At 42.0% G+C, this 22,307-nt stretch overlaps 1 protein-coding gene and 1 pseudogene across 3 annotated transcripts in view; both read right to left on the bottom strand.

Annotated features, from left to right (window-relative positions):
- Positions 1–529: 529 nt before the first annotated feature.
- LOC308665541 (mas-related G-protein coupled receptor member H-like) lies at positions 530–5,674 on the bottom strand (annotated as a pseudogene). Its single transcript has 2 exons — positions 5,602–5,674; positions 530–1,705 (listed from the first exon to the last, which is right to left on the bottom strand). The product of its transcript is annotated as a mas-related G-protein coupled receptor member H-like (transcript).
- Positions 1,870–22,307, bottom strand: part of LOC308666144 (mas-related G-protein coupled receptor member H-like) — a 35,581-nt gene continuing 15,143 nt past the window's right edge. For both annotated transcript variants that reach the window (XR_014026043.1, XR_014026044.1), the window contains exon 3: positions 1,870–2,373. The gene's annotated coding sequence lies outside the window, so the exon portion shown is untranslated. The remainder of the gene's footprint in view (positions 2,374–22,307) is intronic.

Below are 22,307 nucleotides of genomic sequence, written 5' to 3'. Positions count from 1 at the left end.
ATCAAAACTTACTTTCCATGCTCACCCAGTATCAGTTATATGGTCCCATATAACTGGTGAGTGGATTGGGCTGGGAGAGAATGACTGGCCCAAAGTCACCCCACTGGCTTTCAGGCCTAAAGCAGGACTAGAAGTAACAGTACTCTGGTTTTCTAGCCTGGGACCTTAATCACCTGGCCAAACTGGCTCCAGAAAATCATTTGCAAATGATGGGATAGATTTATTGAATCCCCTGATGAAAAGATATAATACCGTACTGCAGCATACCCACAACAGACACCCCACCATTCAGTAATTGTCCTAGATTTTGCTGGAGTTATCCAATCCAAGTACTCATGTGACATCTTTTTAGGCTACATGATACCACCTGTTATGACTGATTAGAGTACATTTATAGATTTATTAATTATTATTGATAATTTTGAAGAATAATGTACAGCTGTTGTGAAAAAAAAACAGTAGCAAGTCCTGAGATCCAAAGTTGATTTCCCCTGGAGATACCTCAGGTAGAATCTCTTTTAGCACCTACTGTAATTATTCTTATTTCATTTCCTACTAAGCTTTCCACCAGCAGATGGAGCTTTAAGGACTATGCAAGTTGCTTTCTCAGGGGATATATAGCTTCTAACTGTGATTTGAATTAAAAATAGATTTTGGCTGTGCACATTTGGTAAGCGTCCTTTAGTAAGTAAATATCAATAAATGTAATATCAGTGTGATTGCTTAGTTGATTGGGAAGCTTATTTCTGCACATGTCTCAACCATATTTTGAAGATGGTGGGTAACCTTGCTATCTAAATTCACAATAGGTATATGGCATCAGAATTCATGTGATGAACTAAAGGAAGCTAATTAATCTTCAGGTGGGAGATACTAGGTAAATAGGTTATTTGAAAAATGTTTGGATCTTCCACAAAGATTATTGTCTGCACAAATTATGGATTCATGCACAGGTTAATCAGTATAGAGTTCAGTTTCTTTTAAATAATAAAAAAGGAAATTATGGGCTTGCTTGAAAAGAAATGAATGTATCTTCTGAATGACAATGGTGAAATTAAAGAGTTCAGATTTTGGAACCTTCTGAAGTTTCCATTTGATCAGAACAATTTTCCTCCTCCTTGAAAACTTTCTGAAGCAAGTCTTTGATGCTCCTCTGAGTTTTACCCTTCTGTCTCCCCACTAGGTAATAGATCAGAGGATTAATGCTGCTGTTGATACACGTGCATAAGTAGCCATAATGTACAAAGTTGGGATGTATATCATTTGGAGAATACTGGATAAAATAAAAGGCATTCAGCGGAAAAGCCAAGACCAAGAAGAAGAAAAGAGTGAGCAAGACAACCGTCAAAAGATTTCTCCGCCTTTGGCTTTTGGATACGAAGCAGATTTTGATAAATAAGGTGACACTGGAGATTGTCATAAGCGGGAGACAAAGGCACAGCATTAACAATGAAGTGATACTTCATGGTATATTTTGGTTCATATCCATGAATAGCTGCAATTGTGAAGTAAATTGAAGAGAGGCTGAAGGAGACGGCCCAGATGACAGCACACACAGTGGTGAACAGATGCAACGGCCGGTGGCATCGGTACCAAATTGGGAAAAGGACCGAAATATACCTGTCGATGCTGATGACTGTCAGGAGAAATTGCCCAGCACTGTACATTAACAGCAGGACTGTTTGGAAGAGTTCATAGGGAAAGTCTGGGTGGAGCAGTGGGCTAATGCCTCCTTAAGTAACACCAGCTGCCTGCAATTAGTGCAGGTTCGCATCCCACCAGGCTCAAGGTTGACTCAGCCTTCCATCCTTCCGAGGTAGGTAAAATGAGGACCCAGATTGTTGGGGGCAATAAGCTGACTTTGTAATAATGCCGCTGGGGGGGGGGGCGAAAGCCCTAATAAGCAGGCATATACATAGAATGAAGGCTATTGCTAAGCACATTGATATGTGCTTCTTAGATTGTAAGCCACCCTGAGTCTTCGGAGAAGGGCGGGATATAAATGGGATTAAAAAATAAAAATAAAAAAAAGTCACAATACAAGTGTGTAAAAAGCCAGTGGATTTCGATAATCAGCTCAGTGGTGAGCAAGCCAAAGTCTGCAACAGAGAGGTTTAGAAAATAAATGGCAAAAGTGTTCCTCTTAACGGAGCAGCCCAGCAGCCAGATAACAAAGCCATTCCCCAACATTCCCAACACACAAAAAAGCAGAGTGAATATTGCAAAGATAAGCACTTCTTCATCTTTTTCAGGAAAACTGGTTTGGTTTTCGCAGCTGGAAACATTGATTTGTGCTGGAGAGGGGGTCATCATATTCATTTTGATTAAGTCTTTTTTTCTTCCTTCTTCCTTCTATGGCTTCAGATACTCCTGCTGGAACAAAAGAGAAACAACTGGCATTAGTCTTAGTCTCTAAAACTGCATACTGCAAGGTAGTCTCTAGATTAGCAATCCTGTGCTCACAATTAGCCTGCAAGGATGAGGTTTTGTAGGGTGATGATCTGGCCTTGTTTATCTGACTAAAAATTGTTATGTGAAAGCCTTGATTCATCAAAGCAATAATGGGTAGTGGAGGTCACCTTCCATCTATGGACCATCTATGGTCTATCTGGTGTTCTCATGGAACATGGAAGATTGTGACTTCAAATAGTAAGCAAAATGGATGGATGGATGGATGGATGGATGGATGGATGGATGGATGGATGGATAGATTGAAGGAATCAGCTGCCGGTGGGAGCGAGGCGATCCGTGCGGTCCCGTGACAGCCAGTCGGGCAAGCAACGCGAAGAGCGGCAGGGCTTTATTTTTGCACCGTGGAGCTCCCCCTCCCCCTCCTCCCAAACTCCCCCTCTCTCCCCCTTCCCCCCACTTACCAGAGCTGAATACAGGGTATTAACCGGCGGCGAAGGCTTGCAGAACGGCGGATCGAGCCTCTGTCGCCGGCAGCTGGATCCGCGCTCCGCAAGCCTCTGCCGCCGGCGGAGGCTGGATCCGTGCTCCACAAGCCTCTGCCGCAAGCCTCTGCCGCCGGCGGTTCCAGCCTCCGCCGGCGGCAGAGGCTTGCGGAGCGCGGATCCAGCCGGCAGCAGAGGCTTGCGGAGCGTGGATCCAGTGGGGGGGAAAGCCCTTTAGCAGGATTTGCCTGCATGCCGGCGGAGGCTGGATCCGTGCTCCACAAGCCTCTGCCACCGGCTGGATCCGCGCCCTGCCGCCGGCAGAGGCTTGCGGAGCGCGGATCCACCCTCCGCCGGCATGCAGGCAAATCCTGCTAAAGGGCTTTTCCCCCCCACTGGATCCGCGCTCCGCAAGCATCTGCTGGCGGCAGGGCGCGGATCCAGCCGGCGGCAGAGGCTTGTGGAGCACGGATCCAGCCTCCGCCGGCATGCAGGCAAATCCTGCTAAAGGGCTTTTCCCCCCCACTGGATCCGCGCTCCGCAAGCCTCTGCCACCGGCTGGATCCGCGCTCCGCAAGCCTCTGCTGCCGGCGGAGGCTGGAACCGCCGGCGGCAGACACTTGCGGCAGAGGCTTGTGGAGCACAGATCCAGCCCTGCCTGCCGCGGAGGTCCGGAGACCTGCCGACGTTTGGGGAGGTTTGGGGAGGCGCCCAAACCTCCCCAAACGTCGGCAGGTCTCCGGACCTCCGCACCCTGCCTGCCTGCTTCTTTCCGCAGCGGAAAGAAGCAGGCAGGCAGGGCGCGGAGGTCCGGAGACCTGCCGACGTTTGGGGAGGTTTGGGGAGGTGCGCGTGCACCTCCCCAAACCTCCCCAAACTTCGGCAGGTCTCCGGATGGCGGTGGCTTGGGAGAGGTGCGCGCGATCCCGGAAGCACCAAAGCCTCGGCCGCGCACAAGTCCTCGGTAAGTTTTTTTTTTGTTGACTGGAGTATAAGCCGAAGTGGAATTTTTCAGCCCAAAAAGTGGGCTGAAAAATTCAGCTTATACTCAAGTATATACGGTATGTGAATTAAGCCACAAAATAATCACAACCCTAACCCTAATCCAAAAAAGAGTGAGTGCCTGGCCCCAAATCACAACATGAATTTCCAAGGTCTCTTAGTGCCTCATGGCACTTCTTAACTTCTAGTCTGGATAAAAACAGTGCACCAATATTCAAGGAGAGGAAAACTCAGCTTTACTTTGGTTTACAGATTAATATTTTCCCTTTTGTTCCCTTTTATACCACACTTCCCTCTTCCCCTTTCCCACTTCCCCAAATTGCTATTTTTACTTGCATTTTATACCTTGATAAGTTTAAAAAAAGACAATTAAAAGGTGCCCAAAGAAGACAAATTTCCACACCACGCAATACACCATTTAAATACACACAACCCCAACACAGTTGTGACTGTAGTGGAATAACACAATTTCATACCTTGCTTGAGGTAATTCCTCCTCCAGGACTCTACCTCATTCTCTCACCAAAATTTTCCCGCCAAAAATCTGACAGAATTTTCCCCTTATTGGCTCCCAGGGATCAGGTGACTCTCATCTGGATGTCTCAGGCAGGCTGATGATTTAAAGTACCAGCTGCAATCTGATTAGATAGATAGATAGATAGGAAGGTAGGTAGGTAGGTAGATAGATAGATAGATAGATAGATAGATAGATAGATAGATAGATAGATAGATAGATAGATAGATAGATAGATAGATAGATAGATAGAAAGGTAGGTAGGTAGGTAGGTAGGTAGATAGATAGATAGATAGATAGATAGATAGATAGATAGATAGATAGATAGATAGATAGATAGATAGATAGATAGATGGATGGATGGATGGATGGATGGATGGATGGATGGATGGATGGATGGATGGATGGATGGATGGATGGATAGATAGATAGATAGATAGATAGATAGATAGATAGATAGATAGATAGATAGATAGATAGCAGGCAGACAGACAGATAGATAGACAGACAATAGGTAGGTAAAATTAGGTAGATTGATAAGTAGGTTAAATAGATGATAGAAAGAGATAGAGATAGAAAGAGAGATAGTGATAAATGATAGATTAGTGTGTGTGAGAGAGAGAGGCAGGCAGGCAGGCAGATAGATTGATTGATAGAGTGATAGAATATAGGTAGGTTTATAACTAGTTAACTTAATAGATAGATGGATAGATGGATGGACGGACAGACAGACAGACAGACAGATTAAACTTTGAAGTTTTATTTGAGAAACGAGGAAGAGGTGATATGATCCTGTCCTGAATGCTAAGGTCCTTCTCTTTGTTCAGGTGTAATCAGAAACAACATTGTTGGAAACCCCAAAAATAACCTTCTAGAACAGGATTTCTGAACCTCAGCAGGCAGGTTTATAATGTGTGGATTTTAACTCCCAGAACTCCCCAGCCAGGCAGTCCGCATATCTTAAAATGTGTGCTTGTGTGGTGGTGTAACTCACTACTGGAACAGAATGGGAAAACTCATGGCCAACTCACTGCAGGACCACTTGCCACCGGACAACTTGCTCTGGGACAATTTAACAATTCTATTTAATTATTTAAAATATTTTTTTAAAAAAAATGTTCTATTTTTTGCAGCTCACATTTCATTCTGCCCCTCTTTTTGCATCTTTAATGATTCTATCTTTGATATTACTATAACGCTTGTCCCATAGCGAGTTGTCCCACAGTGAATTGGCCGTGTCGAGTTGACCTTGGTGAATTGTCATGGGCCCCCATTGGAGATGATCAACTAGGTAAGAAGATCTCATCCCCATGCCGTCTATCTCTTAGTTTTAGTTTTGGTACAGTTTTAAATTTTTAATCTGCATAGTGTTAATATTTAAATATATTTCAGTTATTTTTCTATTTATTTTATAACTGGTAAGACATCCAGAGTCTTCTTATAGGGGAGATGGATGTCTTAGGTAAAGGTAAAGTTTCCCCCGCACATGCGTGCTAGTCGTTTCCAACTCTAGGGGCCGGTGCTCATTTCTGTTTCAAAGCTGAAGAGCCAGCGCTTGTCCGAGGACGTCTCCGTGGTCATGTGGCCGGCATGACTAGATGCCAAAGGCGCACAGAACGCTGTTACCTTCCCACCGTAGTCGTCCCTATTTCTGTACTTGCATTTTCAAACTGCTAGGTTGGCAGAAGCTGGGACGAGTAACAGGCACTCACTCTGTTACGTGGCACTCAGGATTCGACCCGCCAAACTGCCGACCTTCTGATCGACAAGCTCAGTGTCCTAACCCACTGAGCCACCATGTCCCTTTTATGGATGTCTTAGAATTTAATAAATAACAGTACACAATATAAAGTCAAGGACGTTGAGAAACACCGCTGTGAAGAACATTTTGGATTTTCTGAGAAGGCTGGATTCTGAGTTTGTCCTTGAATGAAAATTCTGAGAGTTGAAGTCATCTTAAAACTGCTGAGGTTGAGAAACTCTTCTCTAGAAGATTGCTCATTCTGTATCCTGTATTGTGTATGGACATTTTTTTTTATCTTTATCTAGGACAGGGGTATCAAACTGGTGGCCCACTGGCCAGATGCATCACACACAGGCCACGCCCACCCCAGCTCCGCAAAGGCAAAAAAAGTCACAATACGTCATGCAATGTGATTGAGTTTGAAAATCATGATCTAGGATATTCAATGGTTTGCTGAGTAGCTTTTATTTGCTTTAGGCCTAGAAGTTTAAAAACGTTTTCATTAGTGTTTTTGTCATGTTTGAGTGGGTTTTTTATTTGTTTCCTTGCCTTACTGTTAGAAAGAAAGACAAGGGATTAAGTTTGAAGAAATAAAATTGAACCAATTCATATGAACTTGAGCCATTCTGTGTCAGGACTGGGGAAGAAGGCTTATCTCAGTTTCTTTCCAAATTCTCTCTTTACTGGCTTACTGTATGGAAGTGGCAATTTATGAAGTTGAGTAAAAGAGTGACAGGAGAATTTCAAAGAAAAAGCAAAGTGATTCAGTGTGATGATGTGGCACTTTTCCATATAAATGGTGGACTTGTAAAGTTGGCTAATAGGGGTAACATATAAAGTGACTTATAACACATATATTTTACCCTATTAGCCAACTTTACAACATTGTTAACTCCCCCCAACAATTAAAATCAATCAATATCTTAAGAAATAAACACAGCCTTAAAGTTAAAATGAAAATCAGTAAATTGATCAGTCATGTTAAGTGTTCCAAATACATTAGAATTTCCAAGGATTATCACGCAAGCATAAGAACATTATTCCAGCCTGGAAGCAACAGGCCAGCACCATTCAAATCTATCTCTATCCAGAATATGTGTTAAAGAGATTTCTCTCAACTTTCTCCTGTGGTTAGAATTCCAAAGAAATGACTGCAAGATAGTTTGTTTCAAAAAGCAACACAGTTACTGTATTTCACTTTGAGAAGCAGGTTGGCAAAGCAACCTTGAGATGTTGCATCACCTGAACCTTTGCTGAAGCACATCAATGAAGATTCTCAACCATCCGGGTCATGGTTGTCCTTTCCAAAAGGACTTTCTTGGTATTTTTTTTCCCTTGAAGACATTTGAAGGATTACCTACGGCAACACCTGCGGCCGGCGTCAACTTCCCTCCGTCCAGTGCGCTCCCACAGAGAGGGCCTCCTCAGGGTGCCTCCGATCAAAGAATACTGATTGGTGGCCCCCAGGGGGAGGGCGTTCTCTGTGGGCGCGCCAGACCTGTGGAACCGCTTGCCGGTTGAGCTCCGGATGGCCCCCGACCTTCGCTCCTTCCGGCGTGATCTAAAAACGTATTTATTTGAGCAATCTGGCCTGGACTGATGGGTTAGGGTTGGGGTTTTAAATATGTTCTTAATTATTGTTTTAAATTTTAAATTTGGGCATTATATTTAATTGTATTTTAACTTTTATATTCTGTTTTTTATATTTATTTCCCTGTACACCGCCCTGAGTCCTTCGGGAGAAGGGCGGTATAAAAATATAATAAATAAATAAATAAATAAATAAATAAATAAATAAATAAATAAATAAATAAATAAATAAATAAATAAATAAATAAATAAATAAATTTCTCATCCAAGAGGCTTCTTCAGTTCTGAAACAGAACAGCCAGGTAAAGATTTACACAGAACTGTCCTATTAGTCATAAGATTTCATGTCTCCTTCCTCTTGGTGACTTCAAAACAACCTTGCCTACTGGCAACTGGACAAGTCTGTGTAATTTTCTTAGCAAGGATTTCAGAAGTGGTTTGCACATCCGTTCTTCATATGCCTGAAAGAAAGAGACTGACCAAGGTCATCCAGTTGGGTTCATGACAAAGGCAGGACTAGAACTCACAATCTTATGCCTTTAATCACTACACCAAGCTAGGTGTAGAATCTCAGGCACTCAGTTCAAGGTTTTGTATGGCATCTTTGAACAGGTGTGATGTGCCCAGGAAAGTCCAATCTTGCTGTTTGTTGTTGGAGTTAGATCCTGACAGGGCTCAAGGTTGACTCAGCCTTCCATCCGAGGCCGAGGTCAGTCAAATGAGGACCCAGTTTGTTGGGGGTCAATATGCTACCATAAAAGATGCTTATTGTTGGGGAGGAAGCTATGGCAAATCTAGACAGCACACTAAAAAGCAGAGACATCACCCTGCCAACAAAAGTGTGTATAGTCAAGGCTATGGTCTTCCCAGTTGCAATGTATAGCAGTGAAAGTTGGACCATAAGAAAGGCTGAGTGCCAAAGAATTGAGGCCTTTGAACTATGGTGCTGGAGAAGACTCCTGCGAGTCCCCTGGACTGCAAGGCAATCAAACCTGTCAGTCCTAGAGGAGATCAACCTTCACTGCTCTTTAGAAGGCCAGATCCTGAAGTTGAAACTCAAATACTTTGGCCACCTAATGAGAAGGAAGGACTCACTGGAGAAGAGCCTAATGCTGGGAAAGATTGAGGGCAAGAGAAGAAGGGGACAACAGAGAATTAGGTGGCTGGATGGAGTCACTGAAGCAGTAGGCGTGAGCTTAAATGGACTCCAGAAGATGGTAGAGGACAGGAAGGCCTGGAGGAACGTTGTCCATAGGGTCGCGATGGGTCAGACACGACTTCGCAGCTAACAACAACGACCACAAAGTTTCTTTTTTTACTGGTTTACTGTATGGAAGTGGCAATTCATAAAGTTGAGTAAAAGAGCGACAGGAGAATTTCAAAGAAAAAGCGAAATGATTCAGTGTGATGATGTGGCACTTTTCCATATAAATGGTGAACTTGTAAAATTGACTATTAGAGGTAACATATAAAGTGACTTATAACCAGTGGTGGGATTTAAATATGTGAACAACCAGTTCTCTGTGTGGATGCCGCTTCTGGAAGTCCATTCTGGGCCTGGGCAACAAAAAATAGCTACTGGTTCTGCCAAAGTGGTGTGGACTGGGTGAATCCCACCACTGCTTATAACACATATGTTACCCTATTAGCCAGCTTTACAACATTGTTAACTCCCCCATCAATTAAGATAAATCAATACCTTAAGAAATAAACACAGCCTTAAAGTTAAAATGAAAATCAGTAAATTGAACAGTCATGTTAAGTGTCCCAAATACATTAGAATTTCAAAGGATTTTCACACAAGCAGAAGAACATTATTCCTACACAGAGTGAAAAGCAAGTTTTTGGCTAGTTAATTTAAAAAAAACTGAACTAAAAAAATCACACAGACCCCAACCTAGCATTTTCCCAATAGGAAGTAAAGTAAGATATTATATAGGATATTATAACATTAGTTTGGTGTAGATTCCAAGGTGCTATGCTAGAAACCAGGACACCATGAGCTCTATGTCTATGAACTGAAGAAGCTTCTTGGACGAGAAGCAAAATGTCTTCAAGAAAAAAAACAAAGAAACTCCAGTTGCCTATTGAAGAAAAAAAAAAGCACCTTGGACAACCATGAACTCTAGTTTTTTTTTTCTTCTTCAAAAACAGTTGATTTGGGGACAGTCTCTGACTCAGCTCAATCCAGTTCACAGACCTGCAATTCTTGTGTGGAAAATAGAGAGTGGGAGCCTGAACTGTACAAAATAAATAATGGAATATAAATCAAAGAAAAATATACATAGGAAATAATTGTGGCCCTCTGCCAGCAAAGAATCATTTATCGCAGAATTCACTGAAAGTTGTTGAAAAATAGCTTGTGGGAAGAATCCAGAGAAAGAAATATTTGGGGTAATATTAAAAAGGCAGAATATATTTCTCCAAAATAATAATGGAGAAGTTCTTTTAAAAAAGACAGAAACCAGCCCCCAGAGATCAGCCCCAGCCCCTAGGCAGAGGCCAGCTTTTACAAATGCAAATTTAATAATCCTTTCAGAAAGGTCTGAGCCTTCCAGCTGGAAACTGAAGAAATTAGGAAGACAAAGACCCCTAAAATCTACATACCCCCACCCAAATTCTAAGGACAGGAGATATAATAGGATTAACCAACCCATACCAAAAGGGCACACTCAGACTCAGGTCAAAGTACATGACACAGGAAATACAAAGCCTCAAACAGGAACAGGAAACAACCTCAAGAGCCCCAGAAGGTATAAAAGTCCACCACTCTGCTCCATGTGGTCAGGTTTTGTTTTTTTTCAGAGCCATCTTTCTGTCTGGCTCTTCAATAAACTACAACCTTCTTTCTAAAGCAGTCTCCATTTTGATTATTCCCAGCTTGGACTGGACCCGGATGAAGATTTTTCTCTCAACAAGCTTCTCTGCTTTTTGATAAAATATCTCCATGAATTATAATGTAGAGCCATGGTGGTGCAGTGATTAAAGTGCAGGATTGCAGGCTAACTCTGCCGACTGCCAGCAGTTCGATCCTGACCGGCTCAAGGTTGACTCAGCCTTCCATCCTTCCGAGGTCTTGTTGGAACTGAGACTGATCTAGTTCCTCCCCATCCAGACTTGTAACAGCATCTAGACCAGGGGTGTCAAACTCAATTTCATTGAGGGCCGTATCAGCATTGCGGTTGCCCTCAGGGGGCCAGGTGGGTATGGCCTGGGTGGGCATGGCCTACTGTGTGGGCGTGGCTAGAGTGGGTATGGCCTACTGGGTGGGCATGGCTCCACATCGTTCGCATCAAGGGTGCCTATGGGGGCCTGGGCAGGAGTGGGACAGATCTGAGGGTCTCTGGCAGAAGGAGGGTCTCTGGGCCAGGGCCAAGGCAGTGGGGGCCGTTCCCTCACTGTTTCCAGGGTGGCTTTGTGGGCCACATGAAACCACTTCGCGGGCCGGATCTGGCCCCCGGGCCTTGTGTTTGACATGTCTGCCATACACACTCTAGCCATGCCCACCCAGTAGGCCACGCCCACCCAGGCCATACCCACCCGGCCCCCTGAGGGCAACCGCAATGCTGATGCGGCCCTCAATGAAATTGAGTTTGACACCCCTGGGCTAGACAATGTCAGTTGGCGACCCCCAGGGGGAGAGCCTTCTCTGTGGGAGCGCCAGCCCTATGGAACCATCTCCCCCCTGAGCTTCGGATGGCCCCAGATCTCCAGTCCTTTCGCCGCGGCCTCAAAACACTCCTTTTCCACCTGGCTGACCTGGACTGACAGGGATTTTAATTATGTTTTTAATTTTTAACTCTTAATTTTTAATTTATTTTAATTTTAATTTTTATTTATTCTACAGGGGCCTTTAATTTTATTTTTTATTTAACTTCTGTATTTATTGTACGTTATTGTTGTTAGCCGCCCTGAGTCCTTTGGGAGATAGGGCGGCATATAAGTCCCAATAATAAATAAATAAATAAATAAATAAATAAATAAATAAATAAATAAATAAATAAATAAATAAATAAATAAATAAATAAATAAATAAATAGAGTTGGAAGGGACCTTGGAGGTCATCTAGTCCAACCCCCTGCTCAGGCAGGAAACCCTATACAATTTCAGACAAATGGCTGTCCAATCTCTTCTTAAAAACTAAAACTAAAAATTTTAAAACTAAAAATTATAGGTGTTGGAGCACCCATAATTTCTAGAAGCAAGTCCTTCCACTGATTAATTGTTCGTGTAGGATTGGTGTTACATAGGTGTTACTATAATTTGCTCAATACTGGTAGTGCTCGAGTTATGACCCTAATATGGTTGTAATGTTATTTGAATCACTTTAAACGAATGAACCCCATCCTTCCTCTCTCCAATGAATTTGTTTATTGAATGTTAATTGAATGCACGGGTCATTAAGTGTGCATGAGGTACCTCAGGGTGGGGAAGACCATGGGGGCGGGGAGGGCTAGTGCCGGAAAAGACTACTTACCTCTGGCGATCCAAGGCCTTCCCACACCCACTGAGATACCTCATTTTAATTTTAACTGGGGTTTTATTTGTTCAGGGACGGATATAATTTTTTTAACTGTTTTTAACTTTTGTATTTTTTGTTTTAATCACCCTGTAAACCGCCCTGAGTCCTTCGGGAAAGGGCGGTATATAAATATAATAAAATAAATAAATAAATAAATGCTCTCCTTACCACCCCTTAAGTTCCCCTTAGCTGCTTCAGTTTTCTAAAATCAGCAGTGCACAGAGGTATATAGCTAAAAAGTGACTGTAATAATAATAATAATAATAATAATAATAATAATAATAATAATAATAATAATAATAATAATAATAATAATAATAATAATAATAATAATAAGTTGGAAGGGACCTTGGAGGTCATCTAGTCCAACCCCCTGCTCAGGCAGGAAACCCTAGACCATTTCAGTCAAATGGCTGTCCAGTCTCTTCTTTAAAACTTCCAGTGTTGGAGCATCCACAACTTCTGGAGGCAGGTTGTTCCACTGGTTAATTGTTCTAACTGTCAGGAAGTTTCTCCTTAGTTCTAGGTTGCTTCTCTCCTTGATTAGTCTCCATCCGTTGCTTCTTGTCCTGCTATCTCATATGCAAGTGAAACTGTTTTCTTTAGATCTTGTTTTCCTCCATCCCCCTTGCAAAAGCTTTTGGCATGGAGAATGGAAGCCTGCAGGGGTGTAAGATCACATCCCAGAAGGCTTCTGTTCCTTTGAGAAAGCTTTTGGTGCAGAGAACAGAGGCCTACAGGGGCACCCGTGCAGATATTGAAGTGTAAAATACACAACATATTTATGAACAGGTAGTCCTTGATTTACAACAGTTCATTTAGTGGCCGTTCAAAGTTACAATGACACTGAAAAAAGTGATTTATGATGATTTTTCACACTTATGACCGTTGCAGCATCTTCATGGTCACGTGATTCATATTTGCATGCTGGACAATTGGTTCATATTTATGACAGTTGCAGTGTCCTGGGGTCATGTAATCCCCTTTTGAGAACTTCTGACAAGCAAAGTCAATGGGGAAGTCAGATTCACTTAATAACTGTGTTGCTAATTTAACAGCTGCAGGGATTCACTTAATAAATGTGGCAAGAAAAGTCATAAAATGGGGAAAAATTCACTTAACAAATTTCTCATTTAGCAACATAAATTCTGGACTCAATTGTTGTTGTTAAGTTGAGGACTACCTGTAGTAATACACAGTAGTAATAATACACAATGTGGCTATTAGCACCTTCGTTATTACATCCAAGCTTCAAACTCTTACATTTCCATTTAACCCCAGATAAATATGTACATACAGTTTCATTCAAAATTGACCATCAATCATGGAGAAATATGAGTTTTTCTCATCTGTCTTGATATCTGTCAATATGCTTCCCCCCATATCATATTCTTCTGTTATAGATGATTACTACAGAGATGACACAGAGAGATACCACAGATAACACCGAGGAAACCACAGAGATTGCAATCTCTGCCTGTAGTCAGAGATAACAATGAAAAATATCTACTTTCATGATGTCTGCCAGAATTAGTTTCAGAGGCTGAGCAGGCCACACTTCTGGTAAGCTTCAGACTTCATATTGAAATTTGACATGTGCTCTGATTAGAGAATTCTGCAAGAGTGATTCAACATATGCATGTGCTTACACACACACACACACACACACACACACACACACACACACACACAGAGAGAGAGAGAGAGAGAGAGAGAGAGAGAGAGAGAGAGAGAGAGAGAGAGAGCGAGAGAGAGAGAGAGAGAGAGAGAGCTCTTTCTAGCATTCTTTAGGACCAGCTGGTGAAATTTTAGAAATGGGGTGAATGTAGTCTGGATTCCCAGAAAGAAGTAGGTGCATTCCAGAAGAGAAAAGACAGTTACATTTAGATAATTTTTGTCAGGCACAAAGAATCAGGACCATGCATTAAGTTGCAGCTCAGATGATTTATTGCTCAAGCTTATACACAAGAATTTAAATTGGCACCAGATAAGGGTTAACAGAATTTAAGAGGGGTTGGACTTTGATCATAAAAAATTGAACCTGAAGTGTAGGAAAAGACCAGGCAGAGCTGGGAGGCAGAGTTAAATGAGTCATCAGCCAAGAGCCATTACATTCTCACAAATGGTCTAAGTCCAACCCCTCTTAAAGCCAAAACTGTGAAAGGAATTCATTCCTCCTCTTTCATTCTGTGGGCATTTTTTGATATATGATTGTAAGACAACAATCCAAAGATCAAGGTCATCAAGAGGAACAAGAGTGGATAGTAGATATGAAACATAAAGTATCCATATCTGATTTTGGATACTGTAGGAATGGGGTGATTTTTAAAGAATGGGATAATTTGTACTTGGGGTTTGATTCTTAAGTTCGTGGTGTTATTTCTGCACAAATTGTGATATTTTTTGTAATTAAAAAAACTGATGATAATTAGCATAAAAATTATTGTTGATCTCACTTCTTTTGTCTCATCCATGATTCTGGTAATACGCACATTTTCAAAGTATATCTTCATTTTACTGAAGCATTATACCACTATGAAGCTGGTTTGCAACAGTGAGAGAAGAGGCTGCGTTATTTCACTTGCCTTCTGCTTTCTTTGCTTTGGCATTTGCTATGACTGATAAGGGAGGATTTAAGTGGTCAAATTGGTTGATCGATCAGTCTATCAATCAATCTTATTATTTTTCTTTCATCCAATACAAGTTTAGCTCTGAGTCATTAAATCTTTGGAAACCATAACCAGCACAAATAGTCAAAGCGGTTCTTTCCTTAGCCTTTATTCCATATAAATTGTATGCTATTGTATTCCACCATGTCAATTTGTCATGTAATTCAGGATCAAAATGTAACTGCTTAGCCATTAATAATGAAATAGGCCTAGTGGCTTTCAAAGCAGGAAGCAACAATCTAAGGTTAATATATCTGGACCCTCAAACTTGCTAAAGCTGCAAGAGTGTTATACATTTGCTGTTCAAATAGGACTAAGGACCAGATTGAGTATAACAAGTCTTGATCCAAATGTATGGCATTTGAAAGACGGACATTTCCCACTGCTTTACACTATGCTAATGAAAAAACTTCAACCATAAACATTTGTTCCTATCATGATGAAGACACGGTGATGAGACATGCATTGCAATGTCATGATGCCAACTCTGCCCTTTTGTACCTCTGGCACAAAATGCATTTATGCAAGAACTGGCATTTGCAATTTCCTGATAATGTCTCCTCACTCACCTCCCTCTGAAAGAACTCATGGAAAGCAATATACCAAGTGGTGTCTTCTCCTTGAAAGGAGTGAATTGTTTGTACAAAGGTCCTATTTCGAATTAGTTGACGGTAGAAAGAATTGAGTGAAAAGAAAATGGAGGAGTAGATCTTCTTTTTCCCCTTTAGGAAGAACCTTGTGTATAAATCTTGATCATAGGTGAAAAAAGTATTGCTTTCTAATGTCTGGGAACTTGTTATTAATATCATGAGGGCTAGACAGAATTTAATGTGGAAGCTATCCAGATCATGTAATCATGTTCATCACATGAAGTGTTAATACCACTCTATAATGCCTTGGTAAGGCCACACTTCCAATGCTGCATCCAGTTTTGGTTGCCATGATGTAAAAAAGATGTTGAGATTCTAGAAAGAATACAGAAAAGAGCAACAAAGATGATTAGGGGATTGGAAGCTAAAACATATCAGAAACGGTTGCTGGAATTGGGAATGTCTTGTTTGATGAAAAGAAAGAGGAATGATTAGGAGTGACAAGACAGCAGTGTTCCAATATCTAAGGGGTTGCCCCAAAGAAGAGGGAGTCAAGCTATTCTCTAAAGCACCCAAAGGCAGGACAAGAAGCAACAGATGGAAACTAACCAAAGAGATAAGCAACCTAGAACTAAGGAGAAATTTCCTGACAGTTAGAACAATTAATTAATGGAGTAACTTGCCTCTAGAAATTGTGGATGCTCCAACACTGGAGGTTTTTAAGAAGAGATTGGACAACCATTTGTCTGAAATGGTATAGGTTCTCCTGCCTGAGCAGGGGTTTGGACTAGATGACCTCCAAGGTTCCTTCCATTTTTTTATTCTGTTATTCATGTAAACTCAAAAATGTGAGAAATGTGATTTGGCTTTAGGGGGAAAAAGAAATACAAGAACATTTGGCAGGCAGGGTCCATATGTGTAAATGTGCAGTGTGCAAGCTAAAGAGCAGAATCATGGGCATGGTGGGAGTGCGCTGAGGTCTGAGATTATAGAAAGAAGATTGAGAGCACAGCAAGAAAAGCATGCATATATAGGCAGACCCCAGAATGTGAGTTAAGGAAGCAGCATTGGTGTTACCACAAGGGAGAGTGTTCAATAGGTATTTGTCTACCGATGTCAGAAGAATTCTTGTCCATTCCTGGGATCATGTAAGAATAATACTGGATACACTGCTTGGAAAGGATGAATATTTACTCAAGAGCATAATGGCAGTGCTCAAAGGTAGAACATAGAATAATAGAATTATAAGGGACCTTGGAGGTCTTCTAATTCAATCCCCCTATAACATTTCAGATAAATGGTTGTCCAGCCTTTGTTTTGAAAGATTTTACCCACAGCTTCTGAAGGCAAAGTATTTCTTTGGTAATTATTCTCACAGTTAGGAAATTTCTCCTTAGTTTTAAGTTGTTTCTCTCCTTGGTTAGTTTCCAACTTGGTTTAGTTTCTTGTCTTGCCTTTCAGTGCTTTGGAAAATAATTTGACCCTTTCATCTTTGTAGGAGCCCCTCAAATATTGGAACACTGCTATCATGTTCCCCACCTCCACCCCTTCTTTTCATTAGACTTGTTGTTGTTGTTAGTTGCGAAGTCGTGTCCGACCCATCGCGACCCTATGGACAATGTTCCTCCAGGCCTTCCTGTCCTCCACCATCTTCTGGAGTCCATTTACGCTCACACCTACTGCTTCAGTGACTCCATCCAGCCACCTCATTCTCTGTCGTCCCCTTCTTCTATTGCCCTCAATCTTTCCCAGCATTAGGCTCTTCTCCAGTGAGTCCTTCCTTCTCATTAGACTAGACATACCCAATTCCTCTTACCATTCTTTCTATGTTAGCCTCAAGCCCCCTAATCATTTTTGCTATTCTTTCCTGCACTCTTTCCAGAGTCTCAACATTTATTTATTTTTTTGTATCTTGGTGACCAAAACAGGATGCACTATTCCAAGTGTGGCCTTACTAGGGCTTTGTAAAGTGATACTAGATCTTTACATAATCTTGATTCTCTATTAATGCAGCCTAGGATTGCATTTTGGCTTTTTTGGCTGCTGCCGCACACTATTGGGTCATATTTAAATGATTTTCTAATAGGACTCTAAGATCTCTCTTGCTGTTCCTGGTATTAAGTTAAGTTTCACCTAGTTTATACTTATACAATTGGGGTTTTCTTACCTAAGTGTGGGACGCGGTGGCTCAGTGGGTTAGGATGCTGAGCTTGTTGATCAGAAAGTCGGCAGTTTGGCGGGTCGAATCCCGAGTGCTGCGTAACAGAGTGAGCACCTGTTACTCGTCCCAGCTTCTGCCAACCTAGCAGTTTGAAAGCACGTAAAAATGCAAGTAGAAAAATAGGGACCACTACGGTGGGAAGGTAACAGCGTTCCGTGCGCCTTTGGCGTTCTAGTCATGCCAGCCACATGACCACGGAGACGTCCTCAGACAAGTGCTGGCTCTTCGGCTTTGAAACAGAGATGAGCACTGGCCCCTAGAGTTGGAACCGACTAGCACGCATGTGCGGGGGAACCTTTACCTTTACCTTTACCTACCTAAGTGTAGAACCTTACTTTTTTCTACATTGAATTTCATTCTGTTAGATAGCACCTAGGGTTTACGTGTCAAGATTGTTTTGGATCTTGAGGTAGATTACAATTTGAAGTTTCCAGATAGGGGATATTTATAAGTAAAAAAAAGTGTCTTGGTGTAAATATGTTTTGAAGTGTTTATCTCTTCATAAATGTACAGTTTTAGTGGGGAAATGATCTTATCTAAATCTGATAGTTTAACTTTCCATATATGTGTACCTGCAGACTTTGGGCTGTCCTTCTTGTGCATTCTTAAAGCTCTATATCTTAAAGGATTTGTTTGGTTTACTATTCTTTAAAAGCAATAGGTCTATTATTTTTAGCATGCTGTTAATTATCTATCTGGCAGCTTTATGTGCTTCTTTGTTGCATTGTTTCCTTTCGTAAGATGCATGATTCATATCAGCTATTGACAAATTTCATTTTGTTGATTCTGGAAGTTCACAGGGAGTGCATGAATAAAATAATTGCTTAAATTGATTTATTTCTCGCACCAAGAGCCAAGGAAGAGACCAAAAGCAAGGTCAGAAGGTCAGAGAGTGTACTAGAGCTTTCAAAGGCTCTAGTGGTCAGGAGCAAGTTGAGGACAGGGACAAGACAGAATCAGAGACAAAGGGCAGAGGACAGGATGCTTCTAGCAATTGAGAAACACTTTGGGCATTGCATAAATCCCCTTCTACGGGAACGTGCTCAGCTGCAGCTCTTTTCCTGAAGGTGATGGTGATGAGAAGGCAGCCAGCCTACTTGCTTCAGAAGAAGCTTGTTATTTAATTACAATTTACTTGCTCTTACAAAAGCACAGTGATATAACATTGTGGTCGTGCTTTTGTAAGTCCGCCCCACTGCCTGACACCTGCATTGGTTGAGTTGGGCATTCTGTGTGAAGAGGGGCCTGGCAGCACCAAATGTGGGGAAGCTGACATCTCCAACGTACCCCAATTCTCCAGTAATTTTCCTTGGCCTGCAACATAAGGAAAGATGGAAAGTATAATATTATGTGGGAAAGACCTTGGGGGACAAGGCAAAGAGATGCCACCTAGGAGAGAATAAGAGATAGCAGAGCTCACAGCTCAGAAGGCAAGAGGCTCAGAAAAGGACTTTAACTAGTTTCTTGGGTTGTAAAGGAGATGACAGGAGAATTGTACTATCAGATTTGCAATATTCTGTTAATGTAATTTTACAATAAAGTTTTAGAATAAAGTAGAATTAGTTATCTGGCCCTGTCTGATATGCCTAGTAAGATTGGCATCAATATTGGGGAAGGGGTGTCTCTCCTGAGCCTCTTGCTCTGCCCACTATGTCTCTGTCAGCTATGCTATCTCTTACCTGATTGTTCCCTGGCAGCACCTCTTCGCCCTATCTCCAAGGTCTTTCCTACAAACCTTACACATAGACTTGTTTTCATTTTGTTTACACACAACAGTGGCTCATAATAGTATTAAGCCCCAGACGGTATGTGGATTGGAACCACAATAAATTGGATTGACACACTACTCTCACACATAACCAGCAGTAAACAGCACCCAGTATCTCTCCTACCCAACAAGCTAAAGCACAGAACAATGTACATGATTTAGCTTTAAGTATCTGTTCTTGAAAAAGATTAAGCAGGATCAGATCTGGTCAGTATTAGGATGGGAAGCCATTAGTTGTAAGCAGGTAAAGGACTGGACTTGATTATATTTCACTGTGTTATCTCTGGGCTTCACTCTGACAGGGAGCAATGCATTGGAACTGATCAATATTTATGTATTTTTATTTATTTATTTGACTGCTATCCTGTCACTACTAATCCTTCTTTTCATTAGACTAAAAAGTAAAGGTAAAGATTCCTCCGCACATGCGTGCTAGTCGTTTCCAACTCTAGGGGCCGGTGCTCATCTCCGTTTCAAAGCCGAAGAGCCAGTGCTTGTCCGAGGACATCTCCATTGTCATGTGGCCAGCATGACTAAACGCCAAAGGTGCATGGAACACTGTTACCTTCCCACCGTCGTGGTCCCTATTTTTCTACTTGCATTTTGACGTGCTTTCGAACTGCTAGGTTGGCAGAAGCTGGGACGAGTAACAGGCGCTCACTCTGTTACGCGGCACTCGGGATTCAACCCGCCAAACTGCCGACCTTCTGATCGACAAGCTCAGCATCCTAACCCACTGAGCCACCGCGTCCCTTTTTCATTAGATTAGACATACTCAATTCCCGCAACCATAGTTCTTCTCTGATTCTTTCTTCACAGGGTTCATCTATGAGGTTGCTAGGGCTCTTTTTCTTATATGTCACTCTAAGAATGAAATCTCCATAAATTGGGCTAGACTGAGTTTATGTGATTCAGATTGTTGTAAGCAGTGCTTTTTTTGAAAAGAAAAAGGTGCCGGAACTCAAACATGTCATACAACCCGCCTTGCCTACCTTACAAGGTTCTATCCAAAAAAGGTGCCGGAACTCCGTTCTAAGCGTTCTATGAGAAAAGAAAGCCCTGGTTGTAAGTCCAATCTCTTTGCAAGGCCCTCTAAAGTCTCAATTTTTGGTTTTTCCCTTAATTAGGGTTCCTTTAGTTTCATAAAGCTTTCTTAACACACTCCAGAGCTTATATCATTACCCAATTGCTGCAGCAAGCAATTCGAAGTGGGTTTGGGTGAAGCAAGACTTTGTATTTCTCAAACCATTCACCCATTCATCCATATAAGGCAGACATGTCAAGCTCACGATGTCACATGGCGTCGCGTAGCATATTGGGATGGTTTTGCCATTGCGGGCAGTGGGGTGGGCACGGCTTCCATGTGACACATCCGGCCTGCGGGCCACCAGTTTGACACCCCTGATATAAAGGAACACAACCACTTCTCTTGCCTGGTTCCCATTTTTCCACAGATCATATGCAACAAGATTTTAGGAATGAGTTTTAAGCTGGGATCATGAGAGGTATCCTTCCTCTGGTTGCTTAGCACATCAGCCAGCTTGTGATGCTGAAACAACCTTGCAATGCTAGGTAGGTGCAATGCATATTTTTCCACATCATTAAACAACAATAGAAACTGCATAAAGCCAAAAATGCAAAAGCTCAACTTAATCTCCTTTGAAGAATTCTCAACATTCTCTCACTTACTATCAACAATTCACTAAACAAATGTCAATCTCAAAAGGAAAGTCCACCCCTAAAGCAAAAAAAAATCAGTACCCAATTTATGTAATGTTCCTTTCTTCAGTACGCCCCCTGTTGGTGACTACTTGCATCTCTCACCATTCTTGGGAGCCACCTATTGGGAAGAGGGTGAAGTTCCATGTTGGAAGAAATCAACTGAATTTTCATGTTGGTATCGGCACTGTCCCCTTCATGGATTACTGCCTTGTCGTGGCGAAGGGGCTTGCGTAATTCAATGAAGCTATGAGCTATGCCGTGCAGGGCCACCCAAGACGGAAAGGTCATAGCAGAGACTTCTGACAAAACGTGATCCACTGGAGAAGGAAATGGCAACCCACTCCAGTATCTTTGCCATGAAAACCCTATGGACAGTACCAAAAGGCAAAACGATATGACGCTGGAAGATGAGCCCCTCAGGTCGGAAGGCGTCCAATATGCTACTGGGGAAGAGCAGAGGACTAGTACTAGTAGCGCCAGAAAGAATGAAGCGACTGGGCCAAAGCCGAAAGGACGCTCAGCTGTGGATATGTCTGGTGGTGAAAGGAAAGTCCGATGCTGTAAAGATTTTTTCTCCATAGGAACCTGGAATGTAAGATCCATGACTCAAGGAAAGCTGGACGTGGTCAAACAAGAGATGACAAGACTGAGCATTGACATCTTAGGTATCAGCAAACTAAAATGGACAGGAATGGGTGAATTTAATTCAGATGACCATCAGGTATACTACTGCGGGCAAGAATCCCTCAGAAGAAATGGAGTAGCCTTCATAGTCAATAAAAAAGTAGGAAAAGCAATACTGGGATACAACCCTCAAAATGACAGAATGATCTCAGTTCGAATCCAAGGCAAACCATTCAATATCACAGTAGTCCAAGTCTATGCCCCAACCACAAGTGCTGAAGAGGATGAAATTGACCGGTTCTATGAAGCCCTACAGCACCTTATAGAAGTAACACCAAAAAATGATGTCCTTATCATCATGGGAGATTGGAATGCTAAAGTAGGAAGCCAAAAGATAACTGGAATAACAGGCAAGTTTGGCCTTGGAGTACAAAATGAAGCAGGGCA

This window comes from Vipera berus (assembly GCF_964194415.1).
Source record: "Vipera berus genome assembly, chromosome: 3".
In the NCBI taxonomy this organism is placed as follows: Eukaryota; Metazoa; Chordata; class Lepidosauria; order Squamata; family Viperidae; genus Vipera; species Vipera berus.
This window is presented reverse-complemented; position numbering and strand designations above follow the sequence as displayed.